The sequence below is a fragment of the Heptranchias perlo genome, chromosome 2, assembly GCF_035084215.1.
Source record: "Heptranchias perlo isolate sHepPer1 chromosome 2, sHepPer1.hap1, whole genome shotgun sequence".
Lineage (NCBI taxonomy): Eukaryota > Metazoa > Chordata > Chondrichthyes > Hexanchiformes > Hexanchidae > Heptranchias > Heptranchias perlo.
In genome coordinates this window covers 4,330,884-4,352,740 of record NC_090326.1, presented here as the reverse complement: position 1 = coordinate 4,352,740, position 21,857 = coordinate 4,330,884, and the positions used below count along the sequence as shown (strand labels likewise).

At 44.8% G+C, this 21,857-nt stretch overlaps 18 non-coding genes across 18 annotated transcripts; all 18 read right to left on the bottom strand.

Annotated features, from left to right (window-relative positions):
• Positions 1 to 3,130: 3,130 nt before the first annotated feature.
• trnae-cuc (transfer RNA glutamic acid (anticodon CUC)) lies at positions 3,131 to 3,202 on the bottom strand. Its single transcript has one exon. It is a non-coding gene; the product is annotated as a tRNA-Glu (tRNA).
• An 869-nt stretch (positions 3,203 to 4,071) lies between these two features.
• On the bottom strand, positions 4,072 to 4,143 carry trnae-uuc (transfer RNA glutamic acid (anticodon UUC)). The gene has a single exon. It is a non-coding gene; the product is annotated as a tRNA-Glu (tRNA).
• Positions 4,144 to 5,028: 885 nt separating this feature from the next.
• On the bottom strand, positions 5,029 to 5,100 carry trnae-cuc (transfer RNA glutamic acid (anticodon CUC)). The gene has a single exon. It is a non-coding gene; the product is annotated as a tRNA-Glu (tRNA).
• Positions 5,101 to 5,968: 868 nt separating this feature from the next.
• On the bottom strand, positions 5,969 to 6,040 carry trnae-uuc (transfer RNA glutamic acid (anticodon UUC)). Its single transcript has one exon. It is a non-coding gene; the product is annotated as a tRNA-Glu (tRNA).
• An 894-nt stretch (positions 6,041 to 6,934) lies between these two features.
• On the bottom strand, positions 6,935 to 7,006 carry trnae-cuc (transfer RNA glutamic acid (anticodon CUC)). Its single transcript has one exon. It is a non-coding gene; the product is annotated as a tRNA-Glu (tRNA).
• Positions 7,007 to 7,874: 868 nt separating this feature from the next.
• On the bottom strand, positions 7,875 to 7,946 carry trnae-uuc (transfer RNA glutamic acid (anticodon UUC)). The gene has a single exon. It is a non-coding gene; the product is annotated as a tRNA-Glu (tRNA).
• An 894-nt stretch (positions 7,947 to 8,840) lies between these two features.
• trnae-cuc (transfer RNA glutamic acid (anticodon CUC)) lies at positions 8,841 to 8,912 on the bottom strand. The gene has a single exon. It is a non-coding gene; the product is annotated as a tRNA-Glu (tRNA).
• An 897-nt stretch (positions 8,913 to 9,809) lies between these two features.
• trnae-cuc (transfer RNA glutamic acid (anticodon CUC)) lies at positions 9,810 to 9,881 on the bottom strand. The gene has a single exon. It is a non-coding gene; the product is annotated as a tRNA-Glu (tRNA).
• An 867-nt stretch (positions 9,882 to 10,748) lies between these two features.
• trnae-uuc (transfer RNA glutamic acid (anticodon UUC)) lies at positions 10,749 to 10,820 on the bottom strand. The gene has a single exon. It is a non-coding gene; the product is annotated as a tRNA-Glu (tRNA).
• Positions 10,821 to 13,716: 2,896 nt separating this feature from the next.
• On the bottom strand, positions 13,717 to 13,788 carry trnae-cuc (transfer RNA glutamic acid (anticodon CUC)). The gene has a single exon. It is a non-coding gene; the product is annotated as a tRNA-Glu (tRNA).
• Positions 13,789 to 14,656: 868 nt separating this feature from the next.
• trnae-uuc (transfer RNA glutamic acid (anticodon UUC)) lies at positions 14,657 to 14,728 on the bottom strand. The gene has a single exon. It is a non-coding gene; the product is annotated as a tRNA-Glu (tRNA).
• Positions 14,729 to 15,613: 885 nt separating this feature from the next.
• On the bottom strand, positions 15,614 to 15,685 carry trnae-cuc (transfer RNA glutamic acid (anticodon CUC)). The gene has a single exon. It is a non-coding gene; the product is annotated as a tRNA-Glu (tRNA).
• An 868-nt stretch (positions 15,686 to 16,553) lies between these two features.
• trnae-uuc (transfer RNA glutamic acid (anticodon UUC)) lies at positions 16,554 to 16,625 on the bottom strand. Its single transcript has one exon. It is a non-coding gene; the product is annotated as a tRNA-Glu (tRNA).
• Positions 16,626 to 17,519: 894 nt separating this feature from the next.
• On the bottom strand, positions 17,520 to 17,591 carry trnae-cuc (transfer RNA glutamic acid (anticodon CUC)). The gene has a single exon. It is a non-coding gene; the product is annotated as a tRNA-Glu (tRNA).
• Positions 17,592 to 18,459: 868 nt separating this feature from the next.
• On the bottom strand, positions 18,460 to 18,531 carry trnae-uuc (transfer RNA glutamic acid (anticodon UUC)). Its single transcript has one exon. It is a non-coding gene; the product is annotated as a tRNA-Glu (tRNA).
• An 894-nt stretch (positions 18,532 to 19,425) lies between these two features.
• On the bottom strand, positions 19,426 to 19,497 carry trnae-cuc (transfer RNA glutamic acid (anticodon CUC)). Its single transcript has one exon. It is a non-coding gene; the product is annotated as a tRNA-Glu (tRNA).
• Positions 19,498 to 20,365: 868 nt separating this feature from the next.
• On the bottom strand, positions 20,366 to 20,437 carry trnae-uuc (transfer RNA glutamic acid (anticodon UUC)). Its single transcript has one exon. It is a non-coding gene; the product is annotated as a tRNA-Glu (tRNA).
• Positions 20,438 to 21,322: 885 nt separating this feature from the next.
• trnae-cuc (transfer RNA glutamic acid (anticodon CUC)) lies at positions 21,323 to 21,394 on the bottom strand. The gene has a single exon. It is a non-coding gene; the product is annotated as a tRNA-Glu (tRNA).
• Positions 21,395 to 21,857: the final 463 nt, after the last annotated feature.

The following is a 21,857-nucleotide window of genomic DNA, read 5'->3' as shown; positions in this document are numbered from 1 at the left end:
CACAATGCAAACTATGGGGTGCAATGCAATATTCGAAATTTCCAGTGGCTGATGGTGACCACGCTAGTTACTGCTCCCACTTAGAAACGACTCCCACCCTTGTAATATCTCCCACCCTAGTAACAGCTCCCACCCTAGCAAAGACTCCCAGCCTAGTAACAATGCGACCCAGTAAAGGCTCCCACCCTCTTAACGGCTCCCACCCTAGTAACGACTCCCACCATGAGTGCTTAAACTCACGCTCTGTTCTCGTTTGGATCACCTTTATCTGATCCATATCGTCTTCAGTTCCCAAATCTAACCTCCAATCACTATATTTCAACTTGTTCAGTTCCATCTTCACATGCTCATTACCTATTAATTGTCTACTTTTCTTGATATTTAGTCCCACCTCCATATTACTAATCGAATAGTTAAACTGTCCCACAGTCTTACAATATACCATTGTGGAGCATTCAACAAGGAACCGTCACACATTGATATCGATCGAGTACCGTGTACACAATACAATACATATATATAGTCTGACAATCGATCATATCAATAGTCACAATATTACATTTAGTTCTAAAACATAACAGTCCACGTCTAGCACTATATAACATAGGCTCACAAGTTTCCACACATGGGTTACAATCACCCGAGTTACGTTCTCTCTAATCGGCTGAGTGGGTGGAAAGCTTATCCATCCAAACTTATTATCCAGGCAACTTGTTACATGATAGTGCAGATAGCTGCCTGTTGCGGTATCAAAGGTGGATCCCCAGTCTTCTCGGTCTTTACAAACGTATCGGAGCCCCCCTATAATTAGTCTCACGTCAACATAAGAGTATAGCATTAACATCCTGTGGGATTCACCAGAACTATTGGCAAACCATTTCAGTACACAGTCCGGACAGTAGGGCCCAGGAGCGCAGGTTACCATTAGCAAACTGGCTAAGATGACTAGAAAGTTGACTCCAGCCCAGTAGGGTAATTAAGTGCCTATGGTCTGTTGTAGTGACATTTTCTAGCCATCCATGACAGCTTGAATATCGAGACAGACCACAGCCCAAGATATCTTTAAAGGATCCGAAGTAATTGCTCTTAATTTTATCCCATAAATCTTATGATTCAGTAATTACCATATTTACAAGCTCCTGAGCCATGGCTGATTCAGCCCCGAGCTCACCTTTCATGGGGTGGACCACTGCTTGTACATCTTACAACGCTTTGTAATTTGTTCACGAGGACCTCATTACTCAGCATTAAGGGACGCCGCTCCCAGTGTTACTCAGGCCGCTTGGGTATCTAGACGGTCATGTTTTACTCTAATTTGGACACTGGACAAGGACCGTGAACATTTATTATATTTCTGCGACAAATCACATTAGGATAGGATAAATGTTTCACCCTTATAGGAAACGATATCATATTGCCTGCTCTCCCACACAAAAATGTCAGGAGAGTGGAAGTGTTACGTGCAACCTCCCAATATTGCCTGTGTACGTATGTGAAGTATTTACACAGATGTTCATGGCAATATTCCATTGTTGGTTGAAAAGTTTTACGTGTAAGAGGTTTCATTACCATGCCACCACGCAGTGAGAAAGTGACTGAGGATGGTTCCATCATTACCCCAGACCATTGATATCACTCCACACGGAGGCCGAGCCCCTTTTGTGAACAATCTGATAACGGACTTTTTATTGTAAACAATCATAGTGTCCCATACATTCGTCACTGCATCACATAAAAGGCTGCAGCTGCGACGCGCAATCCTCTTTCTTAATACACGTACAAAGTTGTTATTTAATTTACACCGTAAGCACCCTGGCGCAAACATAACAGAAATATAATATTGTCCCCGCATTCCATTGTTGTAAGGACCTTAACTCTGCCGTCCAAAACTGATTCATTGATTCTCAAAGCATTTCACCGAGCAATTATACCAACACAAAGACTCATCTCGGGTCACATCGGTAAAAGCAGTCCCAGAGATACGACAGTGATCATTTACTTCTTCCACCCATTCAGCCCGATGGATAACAAGGCTCGGTTGGACAAAGGCAAACGTTTCATAGATGAGAGTTTTATTCAGTACCATTGTAAACCAACCATGAGCAAAAACATACCACAGACAAGAGAGTATAACCACGATGCCATTTCTCTCAATCGCATTGGATCGTGGCTCGATTCACTACCAGGGATTCTTTATTAGCGCTCATCTGTAAGAGTAACAACGTTTTCATCGTTCACTTCAACATTTTCTCCTTCTTCTGATTGTTGACAAGGTTCAAGCAGAGTCAAGCACATACTAGAAACCAAAAACAAAAGATACACAATTTTTTGTGGAAGCCGTCAACTTCTTAGCAGGAAGAAGACGGACACAGGCATCACCAACCTGTGCCACACAGCCGTTCACAGCTTTCAAGTTAACTTTTTAAAAAAACTTTGCCGAATGAAGAAGAGCAACATTCCATTCTTCTCTTATAAAGATTTCGTGTCTGCTAAACATGCTCAAAGTTCCGAATACAACTAAACCCAGATTTTTTTTTCGAAGTCGTCTACTCTGACTTTAACACTGTGCAACAATGCTATAGTCCATTCCACGAGATTTCATCAGATTGTTATCACAGAGACAGCAGTAGATCCTTTAAACTTGAGGGAAGGAAACGGAGCGACAGCCAACAGCATCGAAATATTGACAAAGGCTTTTAAAGAGACAATACCATTCAGACAGTCTTTTTACAGAGGCAGTGAAAACAAAATAATTTGTACGATGGAATAATGTGTCTCACTCCTGATTTTTTCTCATTTCCCCCTTTTGTGTTCCAAGTGGTTTAATTTGCGTTACACGCGACCATGAGACTCCCAATGACCCAATGTTGACAGCATCTTCAGACAGAAAATCTTCCCACAAACTTTGATCAGCGTCAACACTTTTTAAAGAAAAATAGGCATTTTACAGAAGGCATCAAAGTGCATTGCATGTCGCTCTAATGGCTTGTTAGATTAAAGAATGATCGGCTGCCCGCTGCTCGATTAGCATTTATGTTGGCGAAAAAGCTAATGTTGATCAGGAGCAAGCATTGGGCTCAGTGATGGGACATTCGTTGGCACCAGAACGACGAGCACCAAGAAAGCAATCTTCCCTGACCGGGAATCGAACCCGGGCCGCGGCGGTGAGAGCGCCGAATCCTAACCACTAGACCACCAGGGAAGCTATGGCTGATGCATGCGAGAGAGGAGTCCAACCTTTTCTTTCCTAATTGTCCCTTTGAAATTCAGGTCTCTTTCGATCCAAAAAAAAGCTGCTCGCCCAAAATGGCATTTTCTTTTAGCACATTGGAACATAGAACATTCACGGCACAGTGGGAGGCCATTCGGCCCATCGTGTTTGTGACGGTCATCGAACAACATAAAACACTGGTTCAGACAATGACAGCACCAAGTTCGGGTAGGCATGCACACAAAATGGATGAAAGATGATGGACTTTGAGAGACGATGGGTTTTGCAGATGCCAGGATAAATAAACTGAAAGAGCTCATCAGCCTGCTTCTTTCAGATACTGAATGTCTTTATGCTCAAGAGATGTTCTCACTGCCTCAGGCCCATTATATCCAGTCGCACACTCCTTCCAATTTTGCACACCTCCCTTCGCTTTGAAACCGTGCATTTTTTTTTACACTGGGCCTCATTTTGAAGAAAGCGGTGCTGTGATCAGCTGGTGTTGTTAAGGAGATGTAGTGGCAGAAGAGACATAAAAGTCTAAAAAAACAGTGACTGTGCTGACACTGTGAGCTATAGTTAAAGGTTGGCGACAATTAGAGTGTCAGGCAGCAGATCTTTTCCAAATCTGTTAGAAATGGCAACAAAAACCTTCCCACAAACTTTGATCAGCGTCACGACTCTTTAAAAATAAATACTGGCATTTTACAGAAGGCAAGAAAGTACATTGTGTGTCACTCGAATGGGTTGTGAGATAAAGGAATGATGGGCAGCCCCTTGTTGCAACCACAGCAGTGCAAAACTGATAGCGATCAGGAGCAATCACTGGCATCAGAACAAATAGCACTTTGCAAATAACATTCCCTGACCGGGAATCGAACCCAGGCCGCGGCGGTGAAAGCGCCGAATCCTAACCAATAGACCACCAGGGAAGCACATGGCACGATCTTGCAGGCCATCAGTCCAAGCCTCTTTTTCCTATTTGTCTCTGCATTTCACGTCCCTTTCTCCCCAAACAAGCTGCTCGGCCAAAATGGCATTTTCTATTCGTGCATAGAAACACAGAACATTCAGGGCACAGAAGGAGGCCATTCGGCCCATCGTGTCTGCGACGGTCATCGAAGAACATGAAACACTTGTTCAGACAATGACAGCACCAAGTTCAGGTCGGCATGCACTCGAAATGGATGAAAGATGTTGGGCATTGAGGGACGATGGGTTTTGCTGAAACCAGGAGAAATAAACTCAAAGATCTCATCTCCCTCCTTTCAGGTACTGATAATGTTCAAGAGATGTTCTCACTGCCTCAGGCCCATTATCTCCAGTCGCACACTCCTTCCAATCTTGCACATCTTCCTTAGCTTTGAAAACGCTCATTTTTTACACTGGAATTCAATTTGAAGAAAGAGGTGCTGTGATTAGTTGGTGTTGTTAAGGAGATGTCGTGCCAGGAGAGACATAAATGGCTAATGAGAACAGTTACTGTTCTGACACTGTGAGCTACAGTTAAAGGTTGGCGACAATTAAAGTGACAAGCAACAGGTCTTTTCCGAATCTTGGGAGAAATGGCAACAAAAATCTTCCCACAAACTTTGATCAGCGTCAACACATTTTAAAGAAATGTAGGCATTTTACAGAAGGCATGAAAGTGCATTGTATGTCGCTCTAATGGCTTGTTCGATTAAAGAATGATCGGCTGCCCGCTGCTCGATTAGCATTTATGTTGGCGAAAAAGCTAATGTTGATCAGGAGCAAGCATTGGGCTCAGTGATGGGACATTCGTTGGCACCAGAACGACGAGCACCAAGAAAGCAATCTTCCCTGACCGGGAATCAAACCCGGGCCGCGGCGGTGAGAGCGCCGAATCCTAACCACTAGACCACCAGGGAAGCTATGGCTGATGCATGCGAGAGAGGAGTCCAACCTTTTCTTTCCTAATTGTCCCTTTGAAATTCAGGTCTCTTTCGATCCAAAAAAAAGCTGCTCGCCCAAAATGGCATTTTCTTTTAGCACATTGGAACATAGAACATTCACGGCACAGTGGGAGGCCATTCGGCCCATCGTGTTTGTGACGGTCATCGAACAACATAAAACACTGGTTCAGACAATGACAGCACCAAGTTCGGGTAGGCATGCACACAAAATGGATGAAAGATGATGGACTTTGAGAGACGATGGGTTTTGCAGATGCCAGGATAAATAAACTGAAAGAGCTCATCAGCCTGCTTCTTTCAGATACTGAATGTCTTTATGCTCAAGAGATGTTCTCACTGCCTCAGGCCCATTATATCCAGTCGCACACTCCTTCCAATTTTGCACACCTCCCTTCGCTTTGAAACCGTGCATTTTTTTTTGCACTGGGCCTCATTTTGAAGAAAGCGGTGCTGTGATCAGCTGGTGTTGTTAAGGAGATGTAGTGGCAGAAGAGACATAAAAGTCTAAAAAACAGTGACTGTGCTGACACTGTGAGCTATAGTTAAAGGTTGGCGACAATTAGAGTGTCAGGCAGCAGATCTTTTCCAAATCTGCTGGAAATGGCAACAAAAACCTTCCCACAAACTTTGATCAGCGTCACGACTCTTTAAAAATAAATACTGGCATTTTACGGAAGGCAAGAAAGTACATTGTGTGTCACTCTAATGGGTTGTGAGATAAAGGAATGATGGGCAGCCCCTTGTTGCAACCACAGCAGTGTAAAACTGATAGCGATCAGGAGCAATCACTGGCATCAGAACGAACAGCACTTTGCAAATAACGTTCCCTGACCGGTAATCGAACCCGAGCCGCGGCGGTGAAAGCGCCGAATCCTAACCACTAGACCACCAGGGAAGCACATAGCACGATCTTGCAGGCCATCAGTCCAAGCCTCTTTTTCCTATTTGTCTCTGCATTTCACGTCCCTTTCTCCCCAAACAAGCTGCTCGGCCAAAATGGCATTTTCTTTTCGTACATAGAAACACAGAACATTCAGGGCACAGAAGGAGGCCATTCGGCCTATCGTGTCTGCGACGGTCATCGAAGAACATGAAACACTTGTTCAGACAATGACAGCACCAAGTTCGGGTCGGCATGCACACAAAATGGATGAAAGATGATGGACTTTGAGAGACGATGGGTTTTGCTGATGCCAGGATAAATAAACTGAAAGAGCTCATCAGCCTGCTTCTTTCAGATACTGAATGTCTTTATGCTCAAGAGATGTTCTCACTGCCTCAGGCCCATTATCTCCAGTCGCACACTCCTTCCAATCTTGCACATCTTCCTTAGCTTTGAAAACGCTCATTTTTTACACTGGAATTCAATTTGAAGAAAGAGGTGCTGTGATTAGTTGGTGTTGTTAAGGAGATGTCGTGCCAGGAGAGACATAAATGGCTAATGAGAACAGTTACTGTTCTGACACTGTGAGCTACAGTTAAAGGTTGGCGACAATTAAAGTGACAAGCAACAGGTCTTTTCCGAATCTTGGGAGAAATGGCAACAAAAATCTTCCCACAAACTTTGATCAGCGTCAACACATTTTAAAGAAATATAGGCTTTTTACAGAAGGCATGAAAGTGCATTGTATGTCGCTCTAATGGCTTGTTAGATTAAAGAATGATCGGCTGCCCGCTGCTCGATTAGCATTTATGTTGGCGAAAAAGCTAATGTTGATCAGGAGCAAGCATTGGGCTCAGTGATGGGACATTCGTTGGCACCAGAACGACGAGCACCAAGAAAGCAATCTTCCCTGATCGGGAATCGAACCCGGGCCGCGGCGGTGAGAGCGCCGAATCCTAACCACTAGACCACCAGGGAAGCTACGGCTGATGCATGCGAGAGAGGAGTCCAACCTTTTCTTTCCTAATTGTCCCTTTGAAATTCAGGTCTCTTTCGATCCAAAAAAAAGCTGCTCGCCCAAAATGGCATTTTCTTTTAGCACATTGGAACATAGAACATTCACGGCACAGTGGGAGGCCATTCGGCCCATCGTGTTTGTGACGGTCATCGAACAACATAAAACACTGGTTCAGACAATGACAGCACCAAGTTCGGGTAGGCATGCACACAAAATGGATGAAAGATGATGGACTTTGAGAGACGATGGGTTTTGCAGATGCCAGGATAAATAAACTGAAAGAGCTCATCAGCCTGCTTCTTTCAGATACTGAATGTCTTTATGCTCAAGAGATGTTCTCACTGTCTCAGGCCCATTATATCCAGTCGCACACTCCTTCCAATTTTGCACACCTCCCTTCGCTTTGAAACCGTGCATTTTTTTTTGCACTGGGCCTCATTTTGAAGAAAGCGGTGCTGTGATCAGCTGGTGTTGTTAAGGAGATGTAGTGGCAGAAGAGACATAAAAGTCTAAAAAACAGTGACTGTGCTGACACTGTGAGCTATAGTTAAAGGTTGGCGACAATTAGAGTGTCAGGCAGCAGATCTTTTCCAAATCTGCTGGAAATGGCAACAAAAACCTTCCCACAAACTTTGATCAGCGTCACGACTCTTTAAAAATAAATACTGGCATTTTACGGAAGGCAAGAAAGTACATTGTGTGTCACTCTAATGGGTTGTGAGATAAAGGAATGATGGGCAGCCCCTTGTTGCAACCACAGCAGTGTAAAACTGATAGCGATCAGGAGCAATCACTGGCATCAGAACGAACAGCACTTTGCAAATAACGTTCCCTGACCGGGAATCGAACCCGGGCCGCGGCGGTGAAAGCGCCGAATCCGAACCACGAGACCACCAGGGAAGCACATGGCACGATCTTGCAGGCCATCAGTCCAAGCCTCTTTTTCCTATTTGTCTCTGCATTTCACGTCCCTTTCTCCCCAAACAAGCTGCTCGGCCAAAATGGCATTTTCTTTTCGTACATAGAAACACAGAACATTCAGGGCACAGAAGGAGGCCATTCGGCCCATCGTGTCTGCGACGGTCATCGAAGAACATGAAACACTTGTTCAGACAATGACAGCACCAAGTTCGGGTCGGCATGCACACAAAATGGATGAAAGATGATGGACTTTGAGAGACGATGGGTTTTGCTGATGCCAGGATAAATAAACTGAAAGAGCTCATCAGCCTGCTTCTTTCAGATACTGAATGTCTTTATGCTCAAGAGATGTTCTCACTGCCTCAGGCCCATTATCTCCAGTCGCACACTCCTTCCAATCTTGCACATCTTCCTTAGCTTTGAAAACGCTCATTTTTTACACTGGAATTCAATTTGAAGAAAGAGGTGCTGTGATTAGTTGGTGTTGTTAAGGAGATGTCGTGCCAGGAGAGACATAAATGGCTAATGAGAACAGTTACTGTTCTGACACTGTGAGCTACAGTTAAAGGTTGGCGACAATTAAAGTGACAAGCAACAGGTCTTTTCCGAATCTTGGGAGAAATGGCAACAAAAATCTTCCCACAAACTTTGATCAGCGTCAACACATTTTAAAGAAATATAGGCTTTTTACAGAAGGCATGAAAGTGCATTGTATGTCGCTCTAATGGCTTGTTAGATTAAAGAATGATCGGCTGCCCGCTGCTCGATTAGCATTTATGTTGGCGAAAAAGCTAATGTTGATCAGGAGCAAGCATTGGGCTCAGTGATGGGACATTCGTTGGCACCAGAACGACGAGCACCAAGAAAGCAATCTTCCCTGATCGGGAATCGAACCCGGGCCGCGGCGGTGAGAGCGCCGAATCCTAACCACTAGACCACCAGGGAAGCTACGGCTGATGCATGCGAGAGAGGAGTCCAACCTTTTCTTTCCTAATTGTCCCTTTGAAATTCAGGTCTCTTTCGATCCAAAAAAAAGCTGCTCGCCCAAAATGGCATTTTCTTTTAGCACATTGGAACATAGAACATTCACGGCACAGTGGGAGGCCATTCGGCCCATCGTGTTTGTGACGGTCATCGAACAACATAAAACACTGGTTCAGACAATGACAGCACCAAGTTCGGGTAGGCATGCACACAAAATGGATGAAAGATGATGGACTTTGAGAGACGATGGGTTTTGCAGATGCCAGGATAAATAAACTGAAAGAGCTCATCAGCCTGCTTCTTTCAGATACTGAATGTCTTTATGCTCAAGAGATGTTCTCACTGCCTCAGGCCCATTATCTCCAGTCGCACACTCCTTCCAATCTTGCACATCTTCCTTAGCTTTGAAAACGCTCATTTTTTACACTGGAATTCAATTTGAAGAAAGAGGTGCTGTGATTAGTTGGTGTTGTTAAGGAGATGTCGTGCCAGGAGAGACATAAATGGCTAATGAGAACAGTTACTGTTCTGACACTGTGAGCTACAGTTAAAGGTTGGCGACAATTAAAGTGACAAGCAACAGGTCTTTTCCGAATCTTGGGAGAAATGGCAACAAAAATCTTCCCACAAACTTTGATCAGCGTCAACACATTTTAAAGAAATGTAGGCATTTTACAGAAGGCATGAAAGTGCATTGTATGTCGCTCTAATGGCTTGTTAGATTAAAGAATGATCGGCTGCCCGCTGCTCGATTAGCATTTATGTTGGCGAAAAAGCTAATGTTGATCAGGAGCAAGCATTGGGCTCAGTGATGGGACATTCGTTGGCACCAGAACGACGAGCACCAAGAAAGCAATCTTCCCTGACCGGGAATCGAACCCGGGCCACGGCGGTGAGAACGCCGAATCCTAACCACTAGACCACCAGGGAAGCTACGGCTGATGCATGCGAGAGAGGAGTCCAACCTTTTCTTTCCTAATTGTCCCTTTGAAATTCAGGTCTTTTTCGATCCAAAAAAAAGCTGCTCGCCCAAAATGGCATTTTCTTTTAGCACATTGGAACATAGAACATTCACGGCACAGTGGGAGGCCATTCGGCCCATCGTGTTTTGACGGTCATCGAACAACGTAAAACACTGGTTCAGACAATGACAGCACCAAGTTCGGGTAGGCATGCACACAAAATGGATGAAAGATGATGGACTTTGAGAGACGATGGGTTTTGCAGATGCCAGGATAAATAAACTGAAAGAGCTCATCAGCCTGCTTCTTTCAGATACTGAATGTCTTTATGCTCAAGAGATGTTCTCACTGCCTCAGGCCCATTATATCCAGTCGCACACTCCTTCCAATTTTGCACACCTCCCTTCGCTTTGAAACCGTGCATTTTTTTTTACACTGGGCCTCATTTTGAAGAAAGCGGTGCTGTGATCAGCTGGTGTTGTTAAGGAGATGTAGTGGCAGAAGAGACATAAAAGTCTAAAAAACAGTGACTGTTCTGACACTGTGAGCTATAGTTAAAGGTTGGCGACAATTAGAGTGTCAGGCAGCAGATCTTTTCCAAATCTGCTGGAAATGGCAACAAAAACCTTCCCACAAACTTTGATCAGCGTAACGACTCTTTAAAAATAAATACTGGCATTTTACAGAAGGCAAGAAAGTACATTGTGTGTCACTCTAATGGGTTGTGAGATAAAGGAATGATGGGCAGCCCCTTGTTGCATCCACAGCAGTGTAAAACTGATAGCGATCAGGAGCAATCACTGGCATCAGAACGAACAGCACTTTGCAAATAACGTTCCCTGACCGGGAATCGAACCCGGGCCGTGGCGGTGAAAGCGCCGAATCCTAACCACTAGACCACCAGGGAAGCACATGGCACGATCTTGCAGGCCATCAGTCCAAGCCTCTTTTTCCTATTTGTCTCTGCATTTCACGTCCCTTTCTCCCCAAACAAGCTGCTCGGCCAAAATGGCATTTTCTTTTTGTACATAGAAACACAGAACATTCAGGGCACAGAAGGAGGCCATTCGGCCCATCGTGTCTGCGACGGTCATCGAAGAACATGAAACACTTGTTCAGACAATGACAGCACCAAGTTCGGGTCGGCATGCACTCGAAATGGATGAAAGATGTTGGGCATTGAGGGACGATGGGTTTTGCTGATGCCAGGAGAAATAAACTCAAAGATCTCATCTCCCTCCTTTCAGGTACTGATAATGTTCAAGAGATGTTCTCACTGCCTCAGGCCCATTATCTCCAGTCGCACACTCCTTCCAATCTTGCACATCTTCCTTAGCTTTGAAAACGCTCATTTTTTACACTGGAATTCAATTTGAAGAAAGAGGTGCTGTGATTAGTTGGTGTTGTTAAGGAGATGTCGTGCCAGGAGAGACATAAATGGCTAATGAGAACAGTTACTGTTCTGACACTGTGAGCTACAGTTAAAGGTTGGCGACAATTAAAGTGACAAGCAACAGGTCTTTTCCGAATCTTGGGAGAAATGGCAACAAAAATCATCCCACAAACTTTGATCAGCGTCAACACATTTTAAAGAAATGTAGGCATTTTACAGAAGGCATGAAAGTGCATTGTATGTCGCTCTAATGGCTTGTTAGATTAAAGAATGATCGGCTGCCTGCTGCTCGATTAGCATTTATAAGAACATAAGAATATCAGAAATTGGAGCAGGAGTAGGCCAATCGGCCCCTCGAGCCTGCTCCGCCATTCAATAAGATCATGGCTGATCTGATCCCAACCACAAATCTAAAGAACACAAGAAGTCGGAGCAGGAACCGGCCACATAGCCCCTGGGCCCTCTCCACCACCCACAGGGCATTGACCGATCCGAACTCAGCTTCATGTCCAATTTCCTGCCCGCTCCCCATAACCCCTAATTCCCTTTACTTCTAGGAAACTGTCTATTTCTGTTTTAAATTTATCTAATGATGTAGCTTCCACAGCTTCCTGGGGCAGCAAATTCCACAGACCTACCACCTTCTGAGTGAAGAAGTTTCTCCTCATCTCAGTTTTGAAAGAGCAGCCCCTTATTCTAAGATTATGCCCCCTAGTTCTAGTTTCACCCATCTTTGGGAACATCCTTACTGCATCCACCCGATCAAGACCCTTCACAATCTTATATGTTTCAATAAGATCGCCTCTCATTCTTCTGAACTCCAATGAGTAGAGTCCCAATCTACTCAACCTCGCCTCATATGTCCGCCCCCTCATCCCCGGGATTAACCGAGTGAACCTTCTTTGTACTGCCTCGAGAGCAAGTATGTCTTTTCTTAAGTATGGAGACCAAAACTGTATGCAGTATTCCAGGTGCGGTCTCACCAATACCTTATATAACTGCAGCAATACCTCCTTGTTTTTATATTCTATCCCCCGAGCAATAAAAGCCAACATTCCGTTGGCTTTCTTGATCACCTGCTGCACCTGCATACCAACTTTTTGATTTTCTTGCACTAGGACCCCCAGATCCCTTTGTACTGCAGTACTTTCCAGTCTCTCGCCATTAAGAAAATAACTTGCTCTCTGATTTTTCCTGCCAAAGTGCATAACCTCACATTTTCCAATATTATATTGCATCTGCCAAATCTCCGCCCACTCACCCAGCCTGTCTATATCCCCTTGCAGGTTTTTTATGTCCTCCTCACTCTCTACTTTCCCTCCCATCTTTGTATCATCTGCAAATTTTGATATGTTGCACTCGGTCCCCTCCTCCAAATCGTTAATATAGATTGTAAAGAGTTGGGGACCCAGCACCGACCCCTGTGGAACACCACTGGTTACTGGTTGCCAGTCCGAAAATGAACCATTTATCCCAACTCTCTGCTTCCTGTTTGATAACCAATCCTCCACCCATGCCAGAATATTACCCCCAATCCCGTGATTTTTTATCTTAAGTAATAATCTTTTATGTGGCACCTTGTCGAATGCCTTCTGGAAGTCTAAATACACTACGTCCACTGGTTCCCCTTTATCCACCCTATACGTTATATCCTCGAAGAACTCAAGCAAATTTGTCAGACATGACTTCCCCTTCATAAAGCCATGCTGACTTTGTCCTATTAAATTATGCTTATCTAAATGTTCCGTTACTGTCTCCTTAATAATAGACTCCAAAATTTTACCCACCACAGATGTTAAGCTAACTGGCCTATAATTTCCAGCCTTCTGCCTACTACCCTTTTTAAATAACGGTGTTACATTAGCAGTTTTCCAATCTGCCGGGACCTCTCCTGAGTCCAGGGAATTTTGGAAAACTATCACCAAAGCATCCACAATCCCTACTGCCACTTCCCTCAAGACCCGAGGATGGAAGCCATCAGGTCCAGGGGATTTATCCGCCTTGAGTCCCATTATTTTACTGAGTACCATCTCCTGAGTGATTTTAATCGTATTTAGCTCCTCCCCCCCGAGAGTCCCCTGTTTGTCCAGTGTTGGGATATTCTTAGTGTCCTCTACTGTAAAGACTGAAACAAAATATTTGTTCAGCATTTTTGCCATCTCCATGTTTCCCACCATTTATTTCCCGGTCTCATCCTCGAAGGGACCAATGTTTGCCTTCGCCACCCTTTTTCTTTTTATATAACTATAGAAACTCTTGCTATCTGTTTTTATATTTTTTGCTAATTTCTTTTCATAATCTAACTTCCCTTTTATGTTGGCGAAAAAGCTAATGTTGATCAGGAGCAAGCATTGGGCTCAGTGATGGGACATTCGTTGGCACTAGAACGACGAGCACCAAGAAAGCAATCTTCCCTGACCGGGAATCGAACCCGGGCCGCGGCGGTGAGAGCGCCGAATCCTAACCACTAGACCACCAGGGAAGCTACGGCTGATGCATGCGAGAGAGGAGTCCAACCTTTTCTTTCCTAATTGTCCCTTTGAAATTCAGGTCTCTTTCGATCCAAAAAAAAGCTGCTCGCCCAAAATGGCATTTTCTTTTAGCACATTGGAACATAGAACATTCACGGCACAGTGGGAGGCCATTCGGCCCATCGTGTTTGTGACGGTCATCGAACAACATAAAACACTGGTTCAGACAATGACAGCACCAAGTTCGGGTAGGCATGCACACAAAATGGATGAAAGATGATGGACTTTGAGAGACGATGGGTTTTGCAGATGCCAGGATAAATAAACTGAAAGAGCTCATCAGCCTGCTTCTTACAGATACTGAATGTCTTTATGCTCAAGAGATGTTCTCACTGCCTCAGGCCCATTGTATCCAGTCGCACACTCATTCCAATCTTGCACACCTCCCTTCGCTTTGAAACCGTGCATTTTTTTTTACACTGGGCCTCATTTTGAAGAAAGCGGTGCTGTGATCAGCTGGTGTTGTTAAGGAGATGTAGTGGCAGAAGAGACATAAAAGTCTAAAAAACAGTGACTGTTCTGACACTGTGAGCTATAGTTAAAGGTTGGCGACAATTAGAGTGTCAGGCAGCAGATCTTTTCCAAATCTGCTGGAAATGGCAACAAAAACCTTCCCACAAACTTTGATCAGCGTCACGACTCTTTAAAAATAAATACTGGCATTTTACAGAAGGCAAGAAAGTACATTGTGTGTCACTCTAATGGGTTGTGAGATAAAGGAATGATGGGCAGCCCCTTGTTGCAACCACAGCAGTGCAAAACTGATAGCGATCAGGAGCAATCACTGGCATCAGAACAAATAGCACTTTGCAAATAACGTTCCCTGACCGGGAATCGAACCCAGGCCGCGGCGGTGAAAGCGCCGAATCCTAACCAATAGACCACCAGGGAAGCACATGGCACGATCTTGCAGGCCATCAGTCCAAGCCTCTTTTTCCTATTTGTCTCTGCATTTCACGTCCCTTTCTCCCCAAACAAGCTGCTCGGCCAAAATGGCATTTTCTTTTCGTGCATAGAAACACAGAACATTCAGGGCACAGAAGGAGGCCATTCGGCCCATCGTGTCTGCGACGGTCATCGAAGAACATGAAACACTTGTTCAGACAATGACAGCACCAAGTTCAGGTCGGCATGCACTCGAAATGGATGAAAGATGTTGGGCATTGAGGGACGATGGGTTTTGCTGAAACCAGGAGAAATAAACTCAAAGATCTCATCTCCCTCCTTTCAGGTACTGATAATGTTCAAGAGATGTTCTCACTGCCTCAGGCCCATTATCTCCAGTCGCACACTCCTTCCAATCTTGCACATCTTCCTTAGCTTTGAAAACGCTCATTTTTTACACTGGAATTCAATTTGAAGAAAGAGGTGCTGTGATTAGTTGGTGTTGTTAAGGAGATGTCGTGCCAGGAGAGACATAAATGGCTAATGAGAACAGTTACTGTTCTGACACTGTGAGCTACAGTTAAAGGTTGGCGACAATTAAAGTGACAAGCAACAGGTCTTTTCCGAATCTTGGGAGAAATGGCAACAAAAATCTTCCCACAAACTTTGATCAGCGTCAACACATTTTAAAGAAATGTAGGCATTTTACAGAAGGCATGAAAGTGCATTGTATGTCGCTCTAATGGCTTGTTCGATTAAAGAATGATCGGCTGCCCGCTGCTCGATTAGCATTTATGTTGGCGAAAAAGCTAATGTTGATCAGGAGCAAGCATTGGGCTCAGTGATGGGACATTCGTTGGCACCAGAACGACGAGCACCAAGAAAGCAATCTTCCCTGACCGGGAATCGAATCCGGGCCGCGGCGGTGAGAGCGCCGAATCCTAACCACTAGACCACCAGGGAAGCTATGGCTGATGCATGCGAGAGAGGAGTCCAACCTTTTCTTTCCTAATTGTCCCTTTGAAATTCAGGTCTCTTTCGATCCAAAAAAAAGCTGCTCGCCCAAAATGGCATTTTCTTTTAGCACATTGGAACATAGAACATTCACGGCACAGTGGGAGGCCATTCGGCCCATCGTGTTTGTGACGGTCATCGAACAACATAAAACACTGGTTCAGACAATGACAGCACCAAGTTCGGGTAGGCATGCACACAAAATGGATGAAAGATGATGGACTTTGAGAGACGATGGGTTTTGCAGATGCCAGGATAAATAAACTGAAAGAGCTCATCAGCCTGCTTCTTTCAGATACTGAATGTCTTTATGCTCAAGAGATGTTCTCACTGCCTCAGGCCCATTATATCCAGTCGCACACTCCTTCCAATTTTGCACACCTCCCTTCGCTTTGAAACCGTGCATTTTTTTTTGCACTGGGCCTCATTTTGAAGAAAGCGGTGCTGTGATCAGCTGGTGTTGTTAAGGAGATGTAGTGGCAGAAGAGACATAAAAGTCTAAAAAACAGTGACTGTGCTGACACTGTGAGCTATAGTTAAAGGTTGGCGACAATTAGAGTGTCAGGCAGCAGATCTTTTCCAAATCTGCTGGAAATGGCAACAAAAACCTTCCCACAAACTTTGATCAGCGTCACGACTCTTTAAAAATAAATACTGGCATTTTACGGAAGGCAAGAAAGTACATTGTGTGTCACTCTAATGGGTTGTGAGATAAAGGAATGATGGGCAGCCCCTTGTTGCAACCACAGCAGTGTAAAACTGATAGCGATCAGGAGCAATCACTGGCATCAGAACGAACAGCACTTTGCAAATAACGTTCCCTGACCGGGAATCGAACCCGGGCCGCGGCGGTGAAAGCGCCGAATCCTAACCACTAGACCACCAGGGAAGCACATGGCACGATCTTGCAGGCCATCAGTCCAAGCCTCTTTTTCCTATTTGTCTCTGCATTTCACGTCCCTTTCTCCCCAAACAAGCTGCTCGGCCAAAATGGCATTTTCTTTTCGTACATAGAAACACAGAACATTCAGGGCACAGAAGGAGGCCATTCGGCCCATCGTGTCTGCGACGGTCATCGAAGAACATGAAACACTTGTTCAGACAATGACAGCACCAAGTTCGGGTCGGCATGCACACAAAATGGATGAAAGATGATGGACTTTGAGAGACGATGGGTTTTGCTGATGCCAGGATAAATAAACTGAAAGAGCTCATCAGCCTGCTTCTTTCAGATACTGAATGTCTTTATGCTCAAGAGATGTTCTCACTGCCTCAGGCCCATTATCTCCAGTCGCACACTCCTTCCAATCTTGCACATCTTCCTTAGCTTTGAAAACGCTCATTTTTTACACTGGAATTCAATTTGAAGAAAGAGGTGCTGTGATTAGTTGGTGTTGTTAAGGAGATGTCGTGCCAGGAGAGACATAAATGGCTAATGAGAACAGTTACTGTTCTGACACTGTGAGCTACAGTTAAAGGTTGGCGACAATTAAAGTGACAAGCAACAGGTCTTTTCCGAATCTTGGGAGAAATGGCAACAAAAATCTTCCCACAAACTTTGATCAGCGTCAACACATTTTAAAGAAATGTAGGCATTTTACAGAAGGCATGAAAGTGCATTGTATGTCGCTCTAATGGCTTGTTCGATTAAAGAATGATCGGCTGCCCGCTGCTCGATTAGCATTTATGTTGGCGAAAAAGCTAATGTTGATCAGGAGCAAGCATTGGGCTCAGTGATGGGACATTCGTTGGCACCAGAACGACGAGCACCAAGAAAGCAATCTTCCCTGACCGGGAATCGAATCCGGGCCGCGGCGGTGAGAGCGCCGAATCCTAACCACTAGACCACCAGGGAAGCTATGGCTGATGCATGCGAGAGAGGAGTCCAACCTTTTCTTTCCTAATTGTCCCTTTGAAATTCAGGTCTCTTTCGATCCAAAAAAAAGCTGCTCGCCCAAAATGGCATTTTCTTTTAGCACATTGGAACATAGAACATTCACGGCACAGTGGGAGGCCATTCGGCCCATCGTGTTTGTGACGGTCATCGAACAACATAAAACACTGGTTCAGACAATGACAGCACCAAGTTCGGGTAGGCATGCACACAAAATGGATGAAAGATGATGGACTTTGAGAGACGATGGGTTTTGCAGATGCCAGGATAAATAAACTGAAAGAGCTCATCAGCCTGCTTCTTTCAGATACTGAATGTCTTTATGCTCAAGAGATGTTCTCACTGCCTCAGGCCCATTATATCCAGTCGCACACTCCTTCCAATTTTGCACACCTCCCTTCGCTTTGAAACCGTGCATTTTTTTTTGCACTGGGCCTCATTTTGAAGAAAGCGGTGCTGTGATCAGCTGGTGTTGTTAAGGAGATGTAGTGGCAGAAGAGACATAAAAGTCTAAAAAACAGTGACTGTGCTGACACTGTGAGCTATAGTTAAAGGTTGGCGACAATTAGAGTGTCAGGCAGCAGATCTTTTCCAAATCTGCTGGAAATGGCAACAAAAACCTTCCCACAAACTTTGATCAGCGTCACGACTCTTTAAAAATAAATACTGGCATTTTACGGAAGGCAAGAAAGTACATTGTGTGTCACTCTAATGGGTTGTGAGATAAAGGAATGATGGGCAGCCCCTTGTTGCAACCACAGCAGTGTAAAACTGATAGCGATCAGGAGCAATCACTGGCATCAGAACGAACAGCACTTTGCAAATAACGTTCCCTGACCGGGAATCGAACCCGGGCCGCGGCGGTGAAAGCGCCGAATCCTAACCACTAGACCACCAGGGAAGCACATGGCACGATCTTGCAGGCCATCAGTCCAAGCCTCTTTTTCCTATTTGTCTCTGCATTTCACGTCCCTTTCTCCCCAAACAAGCTGCTCGGCCAAAATGGCATTTTCTTTTCGTACATAGAAACACAGAACATTCAGGGCACAGAAGGAGGCCATTCGGCCCATCGTGTCTGCGACGGTCATCGAAGAACATGAAACACTTGTTCAGACAATGACAGCACCAAGTTCGGGTCGGCATGCACACAAAATGGATGAAAGATGATGGACTTTGAGAGACGATGGGTTTTGCTGATGCCAGGATAAATAAACTGAAAGAGCTCATCAGCCTGCTTCTTTCAGATACTGAATGTCTTTATGCTCAAGAGATGTTCTCACTGCCTCAGGCCCATTATCTCCAGTCGCACACTCCTTCCAATCTTGCACATCTTCCTTAGCTTTGAAAACGCTCATTTTTTACACTGGAATTCAATTTGAAGAAAGAGGTGCTGTGATTAGTTGGTGTTGTTAAGGAGATGTCGTGCCAGGAGAGACATAAATGGCTAATGAGAACAGTTACTGTTCTGACACTGTGAGCTACAGTTAAAGGTTGGCGACAATTAAAGTGACAAGCAACAGGTCTTTTCCGAATCTTGGGAGAAATGGCAACAAAAATCTTCCCACAAACTTTGATCAGCGTCAACACATTTTAAAGAAATGTAGGCATTTTACAGAAGGCATGAAAGTGCATTGTATGTCGCTCTAATGGCTTGTTAGATTAAAGAATGATCGGCTGCCCGCTGCTCGATTCGCATTTATGTTGGCGAAAAAGCTCATGTTGATCAGGAGCAAGCATTGGGCTCAGTGATGGGACATTCGTTGGCACCAGAACGACGAGCACCAAGAAAGCAATCTTCCCTGACCGGGAATCGAACCCGGGCCGCGGCGGTGAGAGCGCCGAATCCTAACCACTAGACCACCAGGGAAGCTACGGCTGATGCATGCGAGAGAGGAGTCCAACCTTTTCTTTCCTAATTGTCCCTTTGAAATTCAGGTCTCTTTCGATCCAAAAAAAAGCTGCTCGCCCAAAATGGCATTTTCTTTTAGCACATTGGAACATAGAACATTCACGGCACAGTGGGAGGCCATTCGGCCCATCGTGTTTGTGACGGTCATCGAACAACATAAAACACTGGTTCAGACAATGACAGCACCAAGTTCGGGTAGGCATGCACACAAAATGGATGAAAGATGATGGACTTTGAGAGACGATGGGTTTTGCAGATGCCAGGATAAATAAACTGAAAGAGCTCATCAGCCTGCTTCTTTCAGATACTGAATGTCTTTATGCTCAAGAGATGTTCTCACTGCCTCAGGCCCATTATATCCAGTCGCACACTCCTTCCAATTTTGCACACCTCCCTTCGCTTTGAAACCGTTCATTTTTTTTTACACTGGGCCTCATTTTGAAGAAAGCGGTGCTGTGATCAGCTGGTGTTGTTAAGGAGATGTAGTGACAGAAGAGACATAAAAGTCTAAAAAACAGTGACTGTTCTGACACTGTGAGCTATAGTTAAAGGTTGGCGACAATTAGAGTGTCAGGCAGCAGATCTTTTCCAAATCTGTTAGAAATGGCAACAAAAACCTTCCCACAAACTTTGATCAGCGTCACGACTCTTTAAAAATAAATACTGGCATTTTACAGAAGGCAAGAAAGTACATTGTGTGTCACTCTAATGGGTTGTGAGATAAAGGAATGATGGGCAGCCCCTTGTTGCAACCACAGCAGTGTAAAACTGATAGCGATCAGGAGCAATCACTTGCATCAGAACGAACAGCACTTTGCAAATAACGTTCCCTGACCGGGAATCGAACCCGGGCCGCGGCGATGAAAGCCCCGAATCCTAACCACTAGACCACCAGGGAAGCACATGGCGTGATCTTGCAGGCCATCAGTCCAAGCCTCTTTTTCCTATTTGTCTCTGCATTTCACGTCCCTTTCTCCCCAAACAAGCTGCTCGGCCAAAATGGCATTTTCTTTTTGTACATAGAAACACAGAACATTCAGGGCACAGAAGGAGGCCATTCGGCCCATCGTGTCTGCGACGGTCATCGAAGAACATGAAATACTTGTTCAGACAATGACAGCACCAAGTTCGGGTCGGCATGCACTCGAAATGGATGAAAGATGTTGGGCATTGAGGGACGATGGGTTTTGCTGATGCCAGGAGAAATAAACTCAAAGATCTCATCTCCCTCCTTTCAGGTACTGATAATGTTCAAGAGATGTTCTCACTGCCTCAGGCCCATTATCTCCAGTCGCACACTCCTTCCAATCTTGCACATCTTCCTTAGCTTTGAAAACGCACATTTTTTACACTGGAATTCAATTTGAAGAAAGAGGTGCTGTGATTAGTTGGTGTTGTTAAGGAGATGTCGTGCCAGGAGAGACATAAATGGCTAATGAGAACAGTTACTGTTCTGACACTGTGAGCTACAGTTAAAGGTTGGCGACAATTAAAGTGACAAGCAACAGGTCTTTTCCGAATCTTGGGAGAAATGGCAAAAAAAATCTTCCCACAAACTTTGATCAGCGTCAACACATTTTAAAGAAATGTAGGCATTTTACAGAAGGCATGAAAGTGCATTGTATGTCGCTCTAATGGCTTGTTCGATTAAAGAATGATCGGCTGCCCGCTGCTCGATTAGCATTTATGTTGGTGAAAAAGCTAATGTTGATCAGGAGCAAGCATTGGGCTCAGTGATGGGACATTCGTTGGCACCAGAACGACGAGCACCAAGAAAGCAATCTTCCCTGACCGGGAATCGAACCCAGGCCGCGGCGGTGAGAGCGCTGAATCCTAACCACTAGACCACCAGGGAAGCTACGGCTGATGCATGCGAGAGAGGAGTCCAACCTTTTCTTTCCTAATTGTCCCTTTGAAATTCAGGTCTCTTTCGATCCAAAAAAAAGCTGCTCGCCCAAAATGGCATTTTCTTTTAGCACATTGGAACATAGAACATTCACGGCACAGTGGGAGGCCATTCGGCCCATCGTGTTTGTGACGGTCATCGAACAACATAAAACACTGGTTCAGACAATGACAGCACCAAGTTCGGGTAGGCATGCACACAAAATGGATGAAAGATGATGGACTTTGAGAGACGATGGGTTTTGCAGATGCCAGGATAAATAAACTGAAAGAGCTCATCAGCCTGCTTCTTTCAGATACTGAATGTCTTTATGCTCAAGAGATGTTCTCACTGCCTCAGGCCCATTATATCCAGTCGCACACTCCTTCCAATCTTGCACACCTCCCTTCGCTTTGAAACCGTGCATTTTTTT